At 32.5% G+C, this 20,665-nt stretch overlaps 2 protein-coding genes and 1 long non-coding RNA gene across 33 annotated transcripts in view; 1 reads left to right on the plus strand and 2 right to left on the minus strand.

The window, feature by feature from the left end:
- LOC111418227 (venom serine protease-like) overlaps positions 1–4,014 on the minus strand; it is a 74,302-nt gene extending 70,288 nt beyond the window's left edge. The window contains exon 1 of the mRNA XM_071198201.1: positions 3,834–4,014. The gene's annotated coding sequence lies outside the window, so the exon portion shown is untranslated. The remainder of the gene's footprint in view (positions 1–3,833) is intronic.
- The window catches only part of LOC111418631 (dystonin-like protein short stop), a 218,934-nt gene that overhangs the window by 32,002 nt on the left and 166,267 nt on the right, over positions 1–20,665 (plus strand). For 27 of the 31 annotated variants that reach the window (XM_071198200.1, XM_071198161.1, XM_071198173.1 and 24 more), the window contains exon 1: positions 13,554–13,807. The exons of the other annotated variants lie outside the window; for them this stretch is intronic. The gene's annotated coding sequence lies outside the window, so the exon portion shown is untranslated. Of the gene's footprint in view, positions 1–13,553; positions 13,808–20,665 lie in introns of those variants that run through there. 31 annotated transcript variants of the gene reach the window in all.
- On the minus strand, positions 5,370–9,631 carry LOC139430814 (uncharacterized). The gene is made up of 2 exons (XR_011641181.1): positions 8,237–9,631; positions 5,370–8,178 (listed from the first exon to the last, which is right to left on the minus strand). It is a non-coding gene; the product is annotated as an uncharacterized lncRNA (long non-coding RNA).

The raw sequence follows: 20,665 nt of genomic DNA on the forward strand, positions 1-20,665 counted from the left end.
TTGCATTTTTTCCTTTCTATCACTTCGTTTACGTGTTAATTTAGACACACTTGAAGGAGCAGCGGACTGTAAATGTAGTTTAACTTTTTCTTTATCCTTTCGAATTGTTTGAACTGTTGATTTGAGAAGACCCAAAGCGTCACAAATATCAATAATTCTTTCAGAGGCGTCTATTCGACGGAGTACTTCGAGTTTTGTTTGTAGGGAGATAGCTTTTCGGTTCCTTTTTTTATCTTACCGGTATTCATGTTCTCTACAAAACGAATTCACACTAATTTAGTGCATAACAATATTTTTATGCAAATTTTATAAAAAAGATTTATTCGAATAAAGCCCAAGACTTACATCACCGATCAATTAATCAAGAAGCTGTACTTACCAACAAGTTATAACAAATACACTTAATAACCAAAAACAAAAATTCAAATCCACCTACTTTAAACTTACTAAGGGTTTATTGTCCAAGAGGCAACTGAGATGCACCTACGTGTGACTGCTACGAGTTCTGACGATTCACACGAAATAGGGGAATTACCGAAGTTTGGCCGTAAATCGAAACATTGGTATAAATTAAAAAGGCCGTTATTGCGAGTAGCCGTATAAAGAGGTATAAGTGTATTATGTTTTAATACACTCTAGGTCCTCCATTGACGTCATTTATCGCCTGCATTCGCCACTAACTTTTTGGTGTAGTTTGGCGAGATTTTATCCCAAATTTTACAAATTCCATTTTTCAATTCGTTTTTGTTTCGGCACTTGGTATATTTTTAACTGAAACTTAACTTGCGATCTAAATTAGAATACGCGGTAATTGTATGGGATCCTGGATCAGACCTTAATTCAAACTTAATCGAAACGATTCAAAATAAGTTTATTCGGTATACTTATTACAAACAATTTAATGCCTTTATCGGGTTCAGATCGGACGAATTTGCGCGTACATTATTTAATATAACTAATTGTAAGTTATCTATTAGAAAGAAAATCATATGCTTTGTTTTCTATGTAAAATATTAAATAATAAAATAAATGCACCTTTAATCTTGGAACAGATTAACTTTTTACATGCCGGCATATTGTGGACGATTGAAAAATCTATTTTACATTCCCCGCTTTACCACTGAACTCAAAAAAAATTCTCCTGTTATTAGAATTCACTTGTTATATAACAAACTATCTATGGCTTCCTTCATCCCACTATTTGGCGTTGATGTAAAAACGGTAAAAAGAATTTGATGCCCAGTAATAATTCTTCCCGCATTCTGTTCCATTCTTCTGTTTTTATGTTATTGTTTCATTTTGTTTATTTTTACTTATTTGCTTTTTTATTGTTTCCTTACAAATCGAGTACGGCTCAGTTTAATATTTAATTTAGTTTAATATTTAATTCAATTTTGTTTAATTATTATGTATAATTTAGTATAGTTAAATCCGAAATCTGTAAATAGGGGAAACCCTGTTTATTTTGGATGAATAAACAAATAAATAAATAAAGGCAGACTTAATAGAGGGTAAGGAGAGAAGAAGGTATTGCGGCTTTCAGCGCTCAAAATCAACCCAATGAGGCAGACGACAAAAAAAACATTTTCACGGTTCATTTCGACCGGATTCATTTACATTCAGAACTACAGCTAATACATTTCTAGGCGCAAGTCGTCCCCTGTCGACCTCTGGAACATTAACCACAAAATTTTGCCCAATTTCTGCGGGAAGAAATTTTTGCCGAGACATATTTAACATTTTGAAGCTTGTTTCACCAATCGATTTTGAATAAGGTCAATTCTGCTACAACGGCCGCATACAATTTATCATCAAATTCAATCTCAAATTCCGGCATGTACCTTTGCTTTACATTTAGTACATGATTGGAAATTTCCATAAGTTTCACATATGGCACATGGAATTACATCAATGCTACTTATCTAGTTCTGGAGCCATTCCAACCAAAACTTTTTCTAAATTCTCTTCTGTTTTTAAAGATTCCTATACATCCTTTTCAAATGACAAATCTGCCAGTCCAATACGTTGTATGCTGTCAAACATGGTTTCGTAGAGGCTTTTTTTAATTTCCTTATGAAAGGAACGATTTTCCTTGCTTTGAACACACCTTAACCTTTCCGCGCATTTTTTTGTATTGTTAAGTATCTAACATTCAGGATACTAACATATTTCACACATCTTGATTGGATCGTTCGACAGAACCTTGGATTTGCGAATGGCACGGTCTCCTCCCATGCACTAATTTTAGGCCTGGCCATATTTCAGTTAAATTTTGGATTATTTGGTTACAAAATTCTCTATCATTATCGCTTTGAAGGATACTTTTTCAACAATTTCAGTTTTAGATGGATTCAGAATTGTCAATTTGATCAGGTAATCTTGATAATTAAATAAAAATCTACTTGATTTCGATTTATGGACATTGAACATTTATATTTGATCAAACCAAACGGTTTTTTCATTGATGCAGATCATTCTTTCGGAGCATTGTTTTGACTATATTTATTTTATTTGAGATCTCCATAGTCAATTTTGGAACACTTATTCTTGGATTTATGTTAACTTTACGTACAATATTACGTTCATCGTATTCTGTCAGCATTTTCTTTCTGCTTCTGCCAGTGGAGTTTTTCAATGTTCCTTCATACCTCCACTTATTCACGATATTTTGTACCGTGGAATGAGGTCGTCCAATAATTTTACCAATATCTCTAGAGGATTTACCTTCAGAATATAGCTTCACCACGAGTTTTCTTATTTCTAAAGTTGTTTTTCTTCGTAATGTGGCCATTGTCAAACAATAATTGTCGAAATTATGAAAATTAATTTTAAACTCACCCAGATTAAAACCCTACTATAACGGAAAAGTTAAACATGGGGGTGAGTCAGAAATGCTGTGGGGATCATTGGCAGCCAGCGGCGTTGGAAATATGGAACTACTATTTGGATATTTTAAAAGTAATTTATGCCAAAGCTCTCAAAAACTTAACCATCCGACTATGTTCTGGTTAAAACAAGATAATAATCCTAAACATACATCATATCTTATGAAGAAATGGTTATTACACTTCAAAACTGGATAGAATCTTGCCAAAGTACACCAAAAAGATAGTGGATTCCATGCCACATAATTTACATTCAATAAGATTGTTATTAATATATACTATATATCACAAACTTTAAAATAAATGAGTAAATATTTGAAATATTCACAATTATCTATCTTCAATTCCCCTGTATATACTCAATTTTATGAGCAACTAACTGTACATAACGAAATTACTTTAAGTTTCATTATGATGATGTCACCTATTTTGATGTTGGCAATTTAACACTTTCAAGAAGTTCCATGTCACAACATTGGTTAATGTTACGAATGAGTTTTTGTATAGCCTGTTAAAAAAGTGTAAGAGCAAAAAAAATATGGTGTTGATTTTAAAATATGTCACTTTTTTAGCACCTCATTAACTTGAAACTCTTTTATGCAAATTATGTTTGTGGCGCTGCTACTTCTTCGGTCGCATAAGATTATGAAAATTTTCGAAACGATTTTACAGTTGCTCGAACAAACAAGTTTACAGGAGATGGCATAAATTGTATGAAGATGACGTGTTTAAAAGCAACAAAATTCTTCTCATTTATAAAATCTTATTAAATAAAATAGGTATATTATACAGAGTGTTCTCAATTTTTTCTTTTAAATTTCTACAAACAAGCTCCAATAAGTTAATTAGGGTCTTTGTGGTTATATTCAACTTTTTTGTTTTTCTAATATGAAATTAGTTGGTGTGTCATAACACGCCATAGTCTTATAAAGCATTAAATTTACTCACCTTGTTGGAACAATACGATCAGGATACAAAAAACTATTGTATACACATTAACTCTGTTGAAGAAATCTTCTTGAAGGACCTTGAACTTGTGCAAATGTTAAAATTCGACTGGATCCAAAAGAATATCGTTTCCCCATTCCAAGCAATCCTCCTCACGCATGCTTCTTCCTTCCTTCTTCTTACTATATAAACCATCTTCGTCCAACGTACAAGAAGTTGAACGATGTTGACCTACCGATCTGTCCATCGCCAGAACGTGCCTGGTTTTTTATTTCAGATAGATGAACCGTTACGTGTTGCGCCAGGTGTATTGGGTACCCACTAAGTTATACTGTTAACACTCTTCACTTCCTCACACATCGACCAATCGATTATTACAAAAATTCGCTTCTCAAAAAAGCTAACAAATGCATACAAGAAGTGTGCTTTGTTTAATATTATTGCATTGTTGTTGCTACTGGTTAAATTTATTGGAATATGTTTACCTTCCAAGAACAGATGTTCTTTGCTACCACTCGGTATTACTAATGTAAAATGTACTGTTAAGTACATGACTTGTACAAGAAAATCGACTTGAAAAAAGTTAAGTATGAGAAAACTAATCGATTACACGGTTTAGTTGAGTTCGTGCATAAAACTAATAATAATTATAAAAGGAATTTGATTTTTTTAATGTAAAAGTTGTTTGTTACTTTATTCATTGATTGATTATAGAGTATTTACGGTTAACTGGTAATTTAGTGATTAGCATTTTCTTTAATTAATAGCTGTGCTATCTATAATCGAAAACGATTTAATTTCCACGCGCTTTGAAAATGTGCTTATAACTTGGCTAACCGTAACAGATGTTCGATTGCATAAGAAATATATTACGACCAAGACGAGTCCCACACACAATTCACGAGAAACAGATTAATTTATAAGTTGTGGTTTGAAAAACAACGTGGTCACGATGTTTTCTTTTCTTTCAACATCTGGAAACGGATTCTGAATAATTTAATTACACAGTTGAGCAGAATTTTATCTTTGTCTCCTTTTTTAGATTTAATTACTAATGATTATTATATTATGTTTGTAATTTGTTAATGAGATGTAACGTTTATCTACGTACCAAGGAAATTGCGTAATTACGCTTGATATAAAAAATGAATGCAGTGTAGTTTCTGAAAAATGACTACCGGTTGTTTGTGTAGAATATGATAATACATTTTGTTTTAGCTAAATAAGAAAGTTAACTCCCGTTTGATAACAAAAACTGTGCACTAAACTATTGATTTGAGTAAATTTGCATCCAGCATCCAACAGGGTGTTTCTTAGATTTAGTAGGGATTCAAAATTTCGAAATCTTCATCAAATTTGCTTTGAAATGTTCTTTATTTTATGACGATATCTCCATTAGTTCTTGAGATACGACTTTTTAAAATTTATATTGCATATCTATAACAACCAAACATACAGAGTTAGATTTAAAAGGTCATAACAGCGATGTTTATGATAAATAAGAAATTGTTTATGGCACATTAAAACTTCATTGAATTTGCTTTAAAATGTTATTTATTTCATGATGATATCTCCATTTGTTATCTATCGTTATCATTCGTTATTTTCCAGGGGATAAACTATCAAGAGATTAGGGTTTAGCAATTTTAGCATAAGCTGTACTATTTTTATGGTCTATTGACACAACGTTTTGAATGAACGAGGAGAAACAATTTTGAGTGCTGATATCCCTCCTCTAATTGCAAATAAATTTCTTTATAAATTTATTAATTTCTCATGATGTTGTTTCTGTCAAGAATATTTTACTTTTGAATTATTTTTTTTGCTTTTACGTCCGATGATTTGCTTCTGTACATAATATTTTCTAAGGTTTTTTTTCTGCCTGTAAAATTGCACTTCTGAGCATAATGTTTTGTTATGCCCAAAATATTTTGTTTCTGCACATGTTTTTTACTGCAAGTGATATTTTATTTCTGGTCATTATAATTTGCTATAATGTCAATGTTTCTTTGATTTTGTGCATAAACTTTTCTTTTGCGTCTATCCATATTTTGCTTCTACAAACAATAATTTATATCTCACAATATTTTACTTCATGGTATTAAGATTTATTTTACAAATGGTCATGACACTGCTTCTAACCCTATATTTTACTTCTACATCTGATGATTTGCTTAAATACATAATATTTTCTTCTACATTGTTTCTGAGCATGATATTTTGTTATGCCTAAAATATTTTGTTTCTGCACATGTTGTTTTCTACTGCAAATGTTATTTTACTTCTGTTCTTTATAATTTTCTTCAATTTGCTATAATGTCCATGTTTCTTTGATTTTGTGCATTTTTTTTTGCGTCTATCCATGTTATTGTTTCTGCCAATAATACTTTATTTCGGAACATGATCTTATTATGATCGAGATATTTTGCTTCTACAAACAATAATTTATATCTGATCACAATATTTTACTTCTAGGTAATAAGTTTTATTCTATAAATGGTCATAACACTGTTTCTAACCCAATATTTTACTTCTACATCTGATGATTTGCTTATACAGGATGTTTCTGTAAGTCGTGGCATAATTTTAATCACAAATACTAGAATGAAAATGATAACTATTCGTGTAAACATTTTTGGCAAAGATATAGGCTATCAAAGTTAAGAAAATTTTAAACATTTTCTTAAGTATGTTCAATATGGTTTGTCTTAGAAACATAAAATTTTGCAAACAGTGCAATATTATCATGAAAAATTATTTAAGATCACTTTTGAAAATATGCAAACACGGGATTAATGCTATACAGGGTGTTCACAAAGGTTATTACCTTAAAACTTTTTTATTATCTCATAAACCATTACATTTTCTAATTGATTCTAAAAGCCTATTTCATTTTGAAATTATTTTTACTCTTACAAAGTTTTGATTAGACGCATCGTTTTCGAGTTATTCACAAAAAGATTTAAGTTCGTTTAACAGAAATCTGTCGAATTATTTTTCAAATTTGGATTTTCTTCAGTATAATTATTCTTCAGCATTTGTCAAATTAATGGTTATCTGAAAAAAGTACTTTTTCCTAGAAACGTAGCATCAATAGTACATTTTTCCATTATAGTATGGCAACACTGTAATTGCAACGGATGATCAGGAATTTTAAATTCTTGTACTCTTGACAAATGGATGGATAGAATTGCTGTTTATGTAGGACATGCTAAAACGTACATTTGGATATTCTGAAATGTCTAAACTGTTGCTATCAACAGTACTAGCAGTACTATGATCTGTCACAAAATCCAAAATGTTTTCTTCTAGTTGGGGTGTACGAACTGACCTCATATTCCCGTTATTTACATACTTCTGTCTTAAATTTCCTGTCTCACGTAAATGTTTTTCGATATTTAGAAATGTTTTTCTATCAGGTTGTCTTTATTTACAATTTGTTTTCATAGGCACCTACATTAATGAAAACATTCCAAAATCGAGGTTGTATCTTTTTGCGTCTAATGAAAAATTTCTAAGAGTGAAAACAATTTTGAAATGAAATAGACTTTTAGAATCTGTTGGAAAATTTATGGGTTTATGACATAATAAAAAAGTTTGAAAGAAATAACCTTTGTGAACACACTGTATAGCATTGATCCAGTGGTTCGATATTTCCAATACTGATCTTAAACGATTTCTTGTGATAACATTGCACTGTTTGCCACATTGAGAATTTCTAAGTTGAACAACATTTATGGGTTTAGATCAAAAATTTTTACACGAATCGCCATCATTTTCACTCTAGTATTTGTGATTAAAATTATGTAACACCCTGTATACTTAATATTTTCTTCTACATCTTCTGCGGTTATTTTCTAACCGTAACATTATGTTTCTGAGCATGATATTTTGCTATGCTGAAAATAAAATATTTTGGACAAGCGCATGTTGTTTTCTTCTGAAAATAATCATGATGTTATTCATGAGCTCGATATTTTACTTCTACTCATGATGATTTGCTTTTGCCATGATGCTTCGGCATATGACATTTTCTTTTGCATCTACTCATGATGACTTCGAGGTATTAAGTTTTTTCTGCAAATGGCTACAACATTGTATTTTCTTCTGCATCTGTCACGATTACTTCTGAGCATGATATTTTGTTATGTCCAAAATATTTTGTTACTGCAAATGACCACAATATTTTACTTCTGTTCTTTATAATTTGCTTCAATTTGCTATAATGTCCTTGTTTCTTTTCTTTTGTGCATAAACTTTTCTATTGCGTCTATCCATGTTATTGTTTCTGCTAATGATACTTTATTTCAGAATATTATCTTATTATGGTCGAGATATTTTGCTTCTGCAAACAATACTTTATGTCTGATCACAATATTTTACTTCTAGATATTAAGTTTTACACAAATGATCATGATGCTGTTCCTGAACCAATATTGTTCTTCTACATCTGATGATTTGCTTATACAAGGTTTCCCAAAAGTAACGGATAAATTCGTTAAAACAATTAATAACAGTTTATGGAAAAATCGCTGAGACGGGTCTAAAATTTAGATTTTAGCAATTGTTTTTGCAATATTTTTATCAAAGAGCAATGCCCAGCATTTCTTTTACGGAATATGTGAGAAAAATAGCTGTAGCTATGCGGAACCATGGCAACCAACTGTTTCAAATATTAAAAATTAATCTTTGTCTTAATAAAGTATTTGAAACAACTGGTTGCCATGGTTACGTATGGCTACTGTTATTTTTCTACCTCAAATGAATGGAAAATCATAAAACTTCAAAGCAATATTTCTCGATATTTCTTTTATGTAGCTAATATTAATTTTGGTCGTGCCAAATTCAGAAAAAAATCCTCTTTCATATTCCATAATAAAAATGGGGGATTGCCATTTGAAAAAAAATTTAAATACTCGCAACATAACATATTTTGTTATGCCAACAATATTTTGTTACTGCACATATTATTTTCTTCTGCATATGACCATGATATCATTGGTGAGCCCAATATTTTACTTCTATTCCTGATGATTTGCTTTTGCCATGATGCTTTACTTCTATGCATGATATTTTCTTGTGCATCTACTCATGATATCGTTTCTGCCAATAATACTTTGTTTCAGAACATGATATTTAGTAATGCTCGAGTTATTTTGTTTCTGCAAACAATGCTTTATGTCTGCTCACAATATTTTACTTCTATGTATTACATTTTTTTCCACAAATGGTCATGACACTATTTTTGAACCAATATTTTACTTCTACATCTGCTACTTTGCTTTTACACATAGCATTTTCTTCTGCAGCATGGTAATTTTCTCCCAGTAACACTTTGCTTCTGACCATGATGTTTTATGATGCGCAAAATATTTTCTAATATTTTGTTTTGCAAATGACCATGATATTTCTCACATGCCTGATATTTTGCTTTTCCACATAATATTTTCTTTTGCATCTGCTCTTAATTTTGTTTATGACACATCTGAAGTAAAAGTCTTTTTAAACTGTGTTATTTACCTAAAACATTTTTATTGTTTTGTGTCAAAATTATCATAAAATTATCATTTTGTGTGTTATGAACATCTAGAAAAAACTTGTTTAGAACGCAACCAACCACTTTAAGCGTTTACACTTTGCTCTATAATATTTCAAATTTATTGCAACCAACTATTCGTCGTCTATTAGCATAATTAGCACATTCCGGGACCTTGCGCGGCCGCTTAATTTAAGATACGAGTCCCGGCAAAAGACGACGCTTTAACACACAACGTCATAACCCGAGATTTATAACCAACAATTTTCCATGGAAAAACATTTTAACCGTATTAGGTAACAACCAGAGACATTTTAAAACTGGGACAAAAATAGAATCTGATGTAATAATATTTCAACAATAATGTATAAAGAAAATCAGAAAAAAATTAAAATTAAAAAAACAACCTGTATTAATTCCCATCATTATGTCATTTTCTCGTTTTATGTACATCTAATACAGGAAGCAATTTTTGTGAGTTATTCCCTTTTATTGAGGTCATTTACTTAATTAAATTAAAAAAATCAACATGTTTGTTCAAAGAGGTTCAAGTGGATTCATAATCTAAATCTTAACTCCGAGGAAATGCAAAGTGTTAAAGAGCTCTTTTATGTTAAGTTTTTGGTTTATATCACGCTCTTAACCATTAACAATAAGAAAGTGCACTTGAAATTAATTGAGAATCGTTGTTGTTAGCGATAAACAACTTAAAATGGGTTAAGAAAAATATTAGGCGAATAATATTGATTTTTTCTCCGAATTATTATTAATTTAATTGTACAGGGTGGTTCAAATTCGATGTACGAATATATACAGGGTGAGTTATTAGTATACTGGCGGATAATAGTTACTAAACCGTTTGAGAAAGAAAAAAATGTTTTATACAAAAGTTGTTTCTATTACGTAACATTGTTTTCACTTCATAGTTCCTGAGATATTCAATTGTTTTTCCAAAATGTGTCCATTGCAGGATCTTTTTAAAAACGATGTAAAAACGACATTTTTTCCAATTTTACCTTGAAACTATGTCAGATAATAGTCAAAGCCAGTAGATATATGATAATATTCAAAGATATTAGATACACTATACAGGCTGTTTATAAAGTTCAGCTACTTTTGATGTTTTCAAATGGCTTTTTCATAAGTTTTTTAAATGGAACACCCTGTATATTGTGTGCTGGTTGAATTGCCCATCAAGTTACCTTTAATTAATGATAGGTATGTCATATATCTAACTTTAGTAGTTTTCCTAATATTTAGAATTTAAAGAAAAATGTGTAATAAAATGACATTATTGTACTTAAGAAAGTGATAGAATGTAATATATTCTGTCCTTTTATTGACACTATTTTTTGTTTTTTCTTTTTTGTTTGTCTGCCATTTGGAAATTAGTAATATTATATTAAAATACAATTTAAAAAAAACTTATAAAATAAATAATCAAAAGGTTATAAAAATACAATTAAATGGCAGAACAATAAATCCCTTTTTTAATTACTAAATTATTTGAAGGAAACGCAGTAACAAACTATAAACAATTACAAAATTTTAAAAGAACCGCGATCACAACTTAATGTAATACCAACCGAATAATGATACAACATAACCTAAAAATTATAGACTTTCGCGCCGAAAATTGCCCACAAACACTAAAAACAGCGTGGGTTTATATAAAAGTTTAATTTTAGTGATTTGAACGTTAAACAATTACATCTAACTTAAAAAGAAGCGAGAAACCGAATGTTATATTTAGTAATAGAAAAGAAATCATATAACGTAAGTTTATTTTATGAGTTAATTTTATTTTTGTGAAGCTTGTACAAATGTTGTGTAAAGTACATTTATTTCTCTCCACTTTTATTAAACACACGGTGATAAAAAGGAATCAAACAAATATAAACAATTACTAAACGTTGCTTAACAAGTAGGTATTAATTTAATTAATATTTAGAAGTTGTTCAAATAGAAACAATGGAAAATGGTGAGTCGAACAAGTTTTGTATAAAACATTTTTTTCGTTCTTAAACGGTTTAGCAACTATCGTCCGCCGGGCTGCTAATAACTCACCCTGTATAACGTATCTTGGGAGATGCGCTGGATAGATATAAATTAGTATTTGCAGTATTAACTATTGCAAGCAATATCTAGTCTCCTGCAAACAGTATTTAGTCTCCTACAAGGACCATTTAATCTAATGCAAGTAGTATTTAATCTCTAACATATAGTATCTAATCTTATGCAAGCAGTATGTAGTCTCATACAATAGTATTTATAATAGTATTTACTCTGATTTAATCAAATGCAAGTAGTATTTAATCTCAAATATACAATATCTACTCTTATGCAAGCAGTATCAACTCGTGCGAGCAGAATGTAGTCTTCTTGAAACAGTATTTAGTCTCCCACAAGTAGTATCTACTCCAATACATGCAGTATTACCTCGGCGAGCTATATATTGTCTTAAGCAAACAGCATTTAATCTCCCACAAGTAGTTTTTAGTCTTCTGCAAACATTATCTAGTCTCCTATAAATAGTATTAAGTCCTGCGAGCAATATATCGTCTCTTACAACCAGTGTGTAGTCTCATATAAACAGTATTAACTCCTGCGAGCATTGTGCAGTCTTATCTAAAGAGTATTTATTCTCCTGCAAGCAATTTTTAATCTCTTGTAAGCAGTATCTTGTCTCATACGAGCAGTACATAGTATCTTGCGAGCTATATCTAGTTTCCTGCAAACAGTATTTAGTCCCCTGCAAGAAGCATTTGATCACCTGCAAGTTGTATTTAATCTCTCACAAGTAATATCTTGTTTCATACAAGCAGTATTCACTACTGCGAGCAATATCTAGTCTCCTGCAAACAGTATTTAGTCTCCTAGAAGGACCATTTAATCAAATGTAAGTAGTATTTAATCTCTAACATACAATATCTAAGCTTATACACGCAGTATCAACTCCTGCGAGCAGAATAGTCTTCTTCAAACAGTATTCAGTCTCCCACAAGTAGTATCTACTCCAATACATTATTATTACCTCTGCGAGTTATATATTGTCTTAAGCAAGCAGTAATTAATCTCCCACAAGTAGTTTTTAATCTTCTGCAAACATTATTTAGTCTCCTGTAAATAGTATTAACTCCTGCGAGCAGTATGTCGTCTTTTGCAACCAGTATGTAGTCTCATATAAACAGTATTAACTCCTGCGAGCAGTATGCAGTCTTATCCAAAAAGTATTTACTCTCTGCAAGCAGTTTTTAATCTCTTGTAAGCAGTATCTAGTCTCATACAAGCAGTATTACCTCTGCGAGCAGTATTTAGTGAATTTATATCTATCCAGCGCGTATCCCAAGATACGTTATACAGGGTGAGTTATTAGTAGCCCGACGGACAATAGTTGCTAAACCGTTTGAGAACGAAAAAAATTTTCTATACAAAACTTGTTCGACTCACCATTTTCTATTACGCAAAATTATTTTTACTTATACAGGATGTTCCATTTAGGCGTAACGGAGAGCATGTAGATTTTGTTAAATGGAACACCCTATATATTTTACCACACATATTATGAATAGCATGAAATAGTGTCCAAATTGTGTCCATTGCAGGATCTTTTTAAAAACGATGTAAAAACGACATTTTTTCCAATTTTGCCTTGAAACTATGTCAGATAATAGTCAAAGCCAGTAAATAAATGATAGTATCCAAAGGTATTAGATACGCTATACAGTATGTTCATAAAACTTAGTTACTTTTAATGTTTTTCAAATGGCTTTTTCATAAGTTTTTTAAATGGAACATCTTGTGTATTGTGTGCTGGTTGAATTACCCATCAAATTACCTTTAATTAATGCTAAGTACGTTAGATATCTAACTTTAGTAGTTTTCCCGATATTTTGAATTTAAAAAAAAATAAAATGTAATTAATAAAATGTCATTATTGTACTTAAAAAAGTGACAGAATGATCGAAACATGCAAGTTACTTTTTTCTAACTCTTATACTTTCCGAAATAACCTATTCGGACATCGAATTTGAACCACCCTGTAATCTTTTCGAATTGATTACATAACATAACAATATTTGTAACGTTTTGTTGCGCATGCGCAAAGAATTCCTGCAGGTGCACGGCCACCTCTTCGAATGGACGGTTAGCTGAGTTGCCGATCGAAGCGCCAGCGCTGTTGTGCTCGTAGCGGCGATGTCAAAAGTCCGCGATCCGCGAGCTACGTGGGCACGTTGCCATAACGACGCGAGAGTAGCACGCATTCCTCCGCGTGCGGCACGTGCATAAACGCCGGACCGGATCGTCTTCTTCGTCGATCTCGTGTGTGCCGTTCGTGGTGTTTTGTGTAACCCTTCCCAGATTTAGGAGGAACACCAAGAAAATCATTAGGATATTACTTGAAAAGACGACGTTTGACAGGTTAACTTTATCACAGGTAACAATTACTACCTTTGAACGACGTGGATTCAAGACCTATCTAATCACACGTGCTGTTATTGCTGTCAAACGTCGCAATCGTTAATATATCACGTTGTGTGTTCAAGGAATTGAGAAAAATTGAGTTTGAGTAGGCTGTGATGATTCGTTTGTTTTTATCACAGCTCTCCTGCATAAGATATGGTTAAAAAATAAGAAATAATTAAATGATAAGATTAGAAAAGAAAATTTGTTAGCCTATTTCATTAAATTTTGCCTAAAAAAAAAGCAATTAAAATACATAGGTAATCCATTATTACATGGAAACGTACGTGATTTAATTTACTCTTTATATCTACCTGTACAAGTTTTGTTTTGTCAACTATACAGATAAGATAAGGCTTTATTAATTGCTATTACTTCATTTTCCTTGTCGTTGTGATAATATGATTTTGAAAATTTGCTTTGCTTAAATTAGAATTCGACGATATTTATATACGATATCTAAAAATAACCAATGAACCCTCATTTACATGGACATGTTTTCTTGTAACCATTCATTTCTGGCATGTAACTAGCTTGAATTCTTCAATTACACGTGTTTCTTTTCAACGGATGTTCGGTAAACCATTAATTTTAATTATCAACCTATCTATTGTTTCTATTTTTTTGACTTAATAATACCTCATTAAATGATAACTACCTTGAAGTATAAATTTTACAGAGATGATTATTACTTTATAGGTTAATATTTAAATTTCTTCCGACTGTTGATTTTGATCTTCATAATCGTCTAAGTCGATGTCTTCTTGCTACCAACAATCTTTTAGTACGCTTAACTAGAACTCGGTAATAACGGGCTACTTCTACAACTTGCTTGTTATTCTGACTGTTTACTTTAACATACAGTTACCTTGAAAATTGTATTTTATTACCATTTTTGTGTAGTTGTATTCTTATCAAACAGTATTTATCAGTTCGGGGTTGGGTAGACATTTCCTATGCACATATATTAGCTTTGGCAACCCAGTTTAGTATCAAAAATTAAAATTTAGTTTGTAACCTAGCTGAGAATAAAACTATCTTCGAAGATGCCTATAAGATATTTGATATGATTTGATAGTCTAAGAATCAGATAAATAGTGGTTCGCACGAGACTAACTAATAAATCTTGTATCAAGTCTCGTCTCGCAACCTCCACTCTCGTCTCGTCTCGTTTCTCGTACGAGAGTCTCATAAAAGTATCGAAATCTCGTCATGCATAATTTTATTGTTTCAGTGCAATAACGAATACTTAAATACTTGCTAAAATGTAAGAGTCGGAAGAGAGAATCAGCCCTGTGGGTAGCAAATGATTTTGTTTTTTACCCAATCGTTTAGACATAACAAACATCGTGCAGATTTATTATTAAGGCTATTTCGATGTTTTCTTATAGTTAATGCAGCACGTGAGAATAATCTTTCCATCGGGACTGAAGTATGCTTACGAGATCTCATACCATTAAACTTAAAATAGGAAATTCAGAAGCATGAATTTTCCACCATTGTAATATATCTGTGTCTTTATTACAAAGAGGCATAGAATAATATTTTTGAAGCTCCTGCATCCATTCTCCTTCGGAAGGCGTAAAATTTACTGCATACGAAACATCAAAATCCGACTTTTCCGCTCTAGAATCTTCACGTTCCTCCAATGCCGTTACTTTCGAACATTGGCCTTCCGATTGATGGAAATAGGCTTTGTATACATCTTCACACTTCTGAATCGAAGTCTCTTTTAATTCTTGGCTCCATCTTGTCATATCAAAAACTTCTATCTTATGCCGCGAATCGAGAATTAAAACTGCAGCATAAATCTAATTAGTTTTACGATAATGCTTTAATAGTTTGTCTCCCGCAGCTTGAAAACTAACCATAAGCTGTCCATGCAAATATTTTGCTCTCAATATTATCTATAACTATATTGATACACACAACTACCATAGGTAATTTGACATACTTCTCTCCTCCGAGTTTCTTGGAAAGTATTTGAAAGTTGACTAGCAATTTATGCACTTCTTCTAGCCGTATCCATTCTTTGTCCTCAAGAGTATATGGTTTTAAATCAACAACATTTTGACACAATGCACCAAGTCCATGTCTACCTTCAAGAGGTAATTTCAACATATCATTACTGGAATTCCGGCTTGTAGATATGAAATAGTTTACAGAAATATTGCAGATATTATTTGCAGAAATATTTACCTGCGAGACTCTCGTACGAGACGCAAGACCTCATGCTCGAGACTCGAGACGAAACCAATGAAAGTCTCGTCTTGTCTTGTCCGAGTATCGCCTCGTGTCTTACGAAAACGAGACTCGTACGCACCACTACAAATAAAGTATGAGATACCTCGAGAATCCTAAGGATATTGTTGGTCTATGGATTCTGCCTCCACCTGGCATTAAATGAAGCATACAAACCATAATTTTTGAAACTAAACGGAGTAGGTAATTTTTATCCATTAAGTTTTATTTCTCGATTAATAGTGCTTAATTCCAAAGTTGGGCAAAGCGCTTTTTGATAACGTAGTAACTTCTGATTTTATTCCATCATTGACAGGTCGCAGCCTGAGTATTAAACAGTATATAATGTCGTTTACTGTTCTTCCAGTATACAGTAGCTACAATAACTAAAACTAAACATAAAACACAACTTCAACTTAATGACTCCTCCTCCTACAATCCTTCATCACCTGCGCCATCCACTCTCTCTCCTCTCCTGCTCCACCCAGCACGCATTCCCACTCCATACTTCCCTCCCTCAAGTTGTCATACCTCAGTATATGCTCAATTGTCTCCCAATTATCCCCACACAATCTACACATCCTCCCCTCATCCCCCATCCAATATTTATTCGCCCTCTCTTCATTTCCGCACCCAAATCACGCGACCATACTTTTTTTCTTTCCTCTACCCTCCCCCATCAAATACCAAATCTTACTAAATTACAAATCTTATTATACGCCGTTCCTGCTTTTCTCTATCTCTACTCTCCAACTCATTCCATACTATTGGCCCTTCCCTCCTCCTTCTTTGTACTTCCTTTGTTGAGTACCCTACTCCGGTATAATATTCCCTTCTTTCTTGTTGTCCATACTCCCCCACTCCAGTCTTAACCTCTCTCCAACACTCTCCCAAAATCTTAAAGTCGCTCCTTTTCTCATGCTCCTACTTTACGCCCTTCTGCCTGCTTTCGCCCTCTCACTATATATTCCCTGCTCAACCTCAGAACCCACTTCCAATATTTCGCTTATATCTCCTCCACAATCTTGCGTTCCTTCCACGCCCATATTTCCACCCCATACATTATGGCACTCCTCAGCAATCCATCAGACATTATTTTCCACCTACACAAATCTTTTCTGAGAAAACCTGTTCCTTCAGAAAGCTGAGAAAATCGATGGTCAATATTTTGATCTACGGAACGCATAGATACCGTAGTTCGTTTCCTTCCTATTTTAAATTTTACAATATTTGTGTAAAAAGTACGAATAAAAGCTTATTAAACTATTGTGATTTTGCGAGACGCAGCTATCGCTCCACAAAATCAACTCTTCTAACCGCGGAAAATCCTCTGCCACTCTTTAAAATTTGCTCTTGCGTGAAGGGCTTCAAACCAAATTGCACAGTATGCAGTCTTAGTTTCGTTAGTATTAAGTTTTCAGAATTTTTCCCCATCTTCTCTGTTCTGTATTACACACTTCTGTTGTACTAAAATTAAATATTCTTTTTTCATTAGCATTTTTGTCATTCTATCTTCGCTCATTCGTGCAATATGACCAGCCCATTGCAATCTTTGCAACCTGATGAATTTTGAGACAGGTGCTTCCTTGAACGGATGGTTAAGTTCCACGTTGTATCGTCTTTTCCATATCCCATTGTTATTTATTGGACCAAAGATTTTCCATAATATTTTACTTTCAAATTCTTTGAGCTCTGTGTCTTAATCCATGTCTTGCTTCCATAGAACAGTATAGATCTAGTCATAGCCAGTTCAGTGCGGATATTGTGCTTCAATTGCAGTAGAGTTTGTGGTTTGTTTGCATACATTGTGACATTACTTCCCCTGAAAAAAGCTCATTGAAAACCTTAAGTGATTGGTTTGAGATGTGACAAGTGTTCTTAGCATGTCGACTCTTAGCATGTCGCAAAACCGTTTACTGTTTATCGTAAGTACTCGTCCCCGCCGGTATTCAAAAAAATAAGGTCCAATGATGGCTTCACCAGACATGGCAGCCTACAAATAACTTTTGGACTATCTAATGGTTGCTAATGTTTCTATCTTGGATTTTCGTTGTCCCAGCAGCGGCAGTTGTATATGTTTACGTGACCATTTCAATGAAAGTTCGCTTCATCACTGTGGTGACGATGAAGCATTTCATTTTTCAAAATTTATTCTACCAAAGAACAATGCAAGAATCTATCCTAACAGCGCCCATCCAAACCGAGATACAAATACCCTTTCTGGATATGCTTGTATATCTCCTTTTGCTTTAGCCTTATTAATCCTTAGGAAGCTTGTCAAAAATCAAGTTAAGTATTTATTTGCCTAAATATCAGGTGTTAAATTATTGAAGAGAAAAATTTTGAAATAACTTTGATATAGGCTACATAAGCAAGAGAAACTGATGCCCAATATGAAGAAGTACGATTTTTAACAGCATTAATTCAACATCAACACTTAGGCTAAAAACATTGTGATACTACAATCCTACGATCAAGGTATTGTTTCCGTCGATGATATGAATAAATTGAATTTCCTTCCATATCACGACGTTCACATCGACTATTACTTCATTATGATTCCCCAACTGCGCTTAAAAAGCAATCAGAAAAAAATATTGTCGAATGGAATTAGGTATAGAATGGCTTGTATGCACATTGACAGAAATATTACGAGAAAATAACTAAGTATTTCAATTTAGATACCGATAAAGTAAATAATGTATGCAATTAATTAATCTCATTAGTTTCTAGATAAGTAATTCAAAATGTCATGTTTTGAATTTGAAATAATAATTACGAGTATTAATTTAATAATTTCACTACTATAATCATTCTTGTCGTGAACATATTTACATAATCGGAAATGCCACACAAACCTAGTAGATGAAAAGGTCACAAATGTTTTGCCTTCTTGTCGTTTGATGTAAAGTAACGATAGATAGCGGTGTGGTAATCCCGTAGAAACTATTTTCAAGAAGGTGTGTATTAAATACTAAACGTATTAGATTTATTATTGTTAAATCCATCAATTTATCCGTATCTTACTGTTTTTCATCATACCCTTTCATCTTCTCGTGCTATCATTTCACCTCTCACCGACATTTCAAAACATGGCATAAATTTTTTGTTGTAAAGTTGTCGACAAACAAAATTCTTCCTTCATTTTACAATTTATCTGCAAGTTCAATGCAGACCTTTTCGGCTATCCCAACTTTTTTTCTAGAATATATTTACGCAGATCATACCATTCGTTGGATCACAGTTTGAAAAGTTTTATACCATACTTATGTGATTTCCTAAGTATGTATTGCCCGAATATTAGTCGTCCCCTCCAAGGGACCGTTGTCTTGTCGACTACAATATCTTCGCCTCGTGAAACTTTTTTTTGTTTCGTTATTTGCAAAGTGTAAGTTTGCTAACGGTAATTCAAAATGATCATAAGACATCCTGCTTTACGGAAATGGAAAGTTGTAAATTGACCAACATTTAACGAACGATGTCTGTACTAGACCCATTCAAATCATCGGTCCTATAAATTTTGTAATTTCTTCAGAAGTGGTTCCATCTCTTCAGTCGCGCATGATCTCATTTCATTTTGATGCAGTTTTTGCTCTGCATTTAGCATTAGTCTCTGTGAGTAATAGGCTTATATCTTTTTCATCTAAGATTGGCGGAAGCACTTCACTTGCACTATCATCAGGCGGCAAATCAATCAAAAACCCACCTTTTCCGATGAACGGAAATGATTGTTATATGTTATGGAATTCGTTCTACTGGATATTGTCCAATGAATCATCAATAACGTTCAGTTTATGTTCCTGGTATTTCCCCAACATCATCATTGAGCACAAACTTATTTGCCATAAATCACCATCACTACATCTTACCATATCTATCAAATAACCATATTAGAATTAATGGAAATAATCTAGAAGAATCAGAGAATCTATTCAAATAAACGGCGTTATCCCATTGTTGCAGTACAATCGAAACCATTAAAAATAACACGTCATAGAGGTAGCCCCTCGGCCGCAAATAATATTGATTTTACATTCTTTTCACCAAGAGGGATAAAATATCGCATAAACTTGTATACTAAAGCAATGAAAATAAATTTCTACTGACTATAAACTGTTGAAGTTGAGGCCACCATTACCGAGGCCCTACAATTGAGATCTTTAAGTGTAATTACCATATCTATCAAATAACCATATTAGAATAAACGATAATAATCTAGAAGAATCGTAGAATCTATTAAAATAAACGTCGTTATCTCATTGTTGCAGTAACATCGAAACCATTAAAAATAAAACGTCATCGAGGTAGCTCCTCGGCTGCAAGTAACATTGATTTTACATTCTTTCCACCAAGAGGGATAAAACATCGCATAAAATTGTATACTAAAACAATGAAAATAAATTTTTACTGGCTATAAACTGTTGTAGTGGAGGCCACCATTACCGAGGCGCTACAATTGAGACCTTTGAGTATAATTACTATATCTATCAAATAACCATATTAGAATTAACGGTAATAATCTAGAAGAATCGTAGAATCTATTAAAATAAACAGCGTTATTGTTGCAGTACAATTGAAACCATTAAAAATG

This window comes from Onthophagus taurus, chromosome 7 (assembly GCF_036711975.1).
Source record: "Onthophagus taurus isolate NC chromosome 7, IU_Otau_3.0, whole genome shotgun sequence".
NCBI classification, from domain to species: Eukaryota; Metazoa; Arthropoda; class Insecta; order Coleoptera; family Scarabaeidae; genus Onthophagus; species Onthophagus taurus.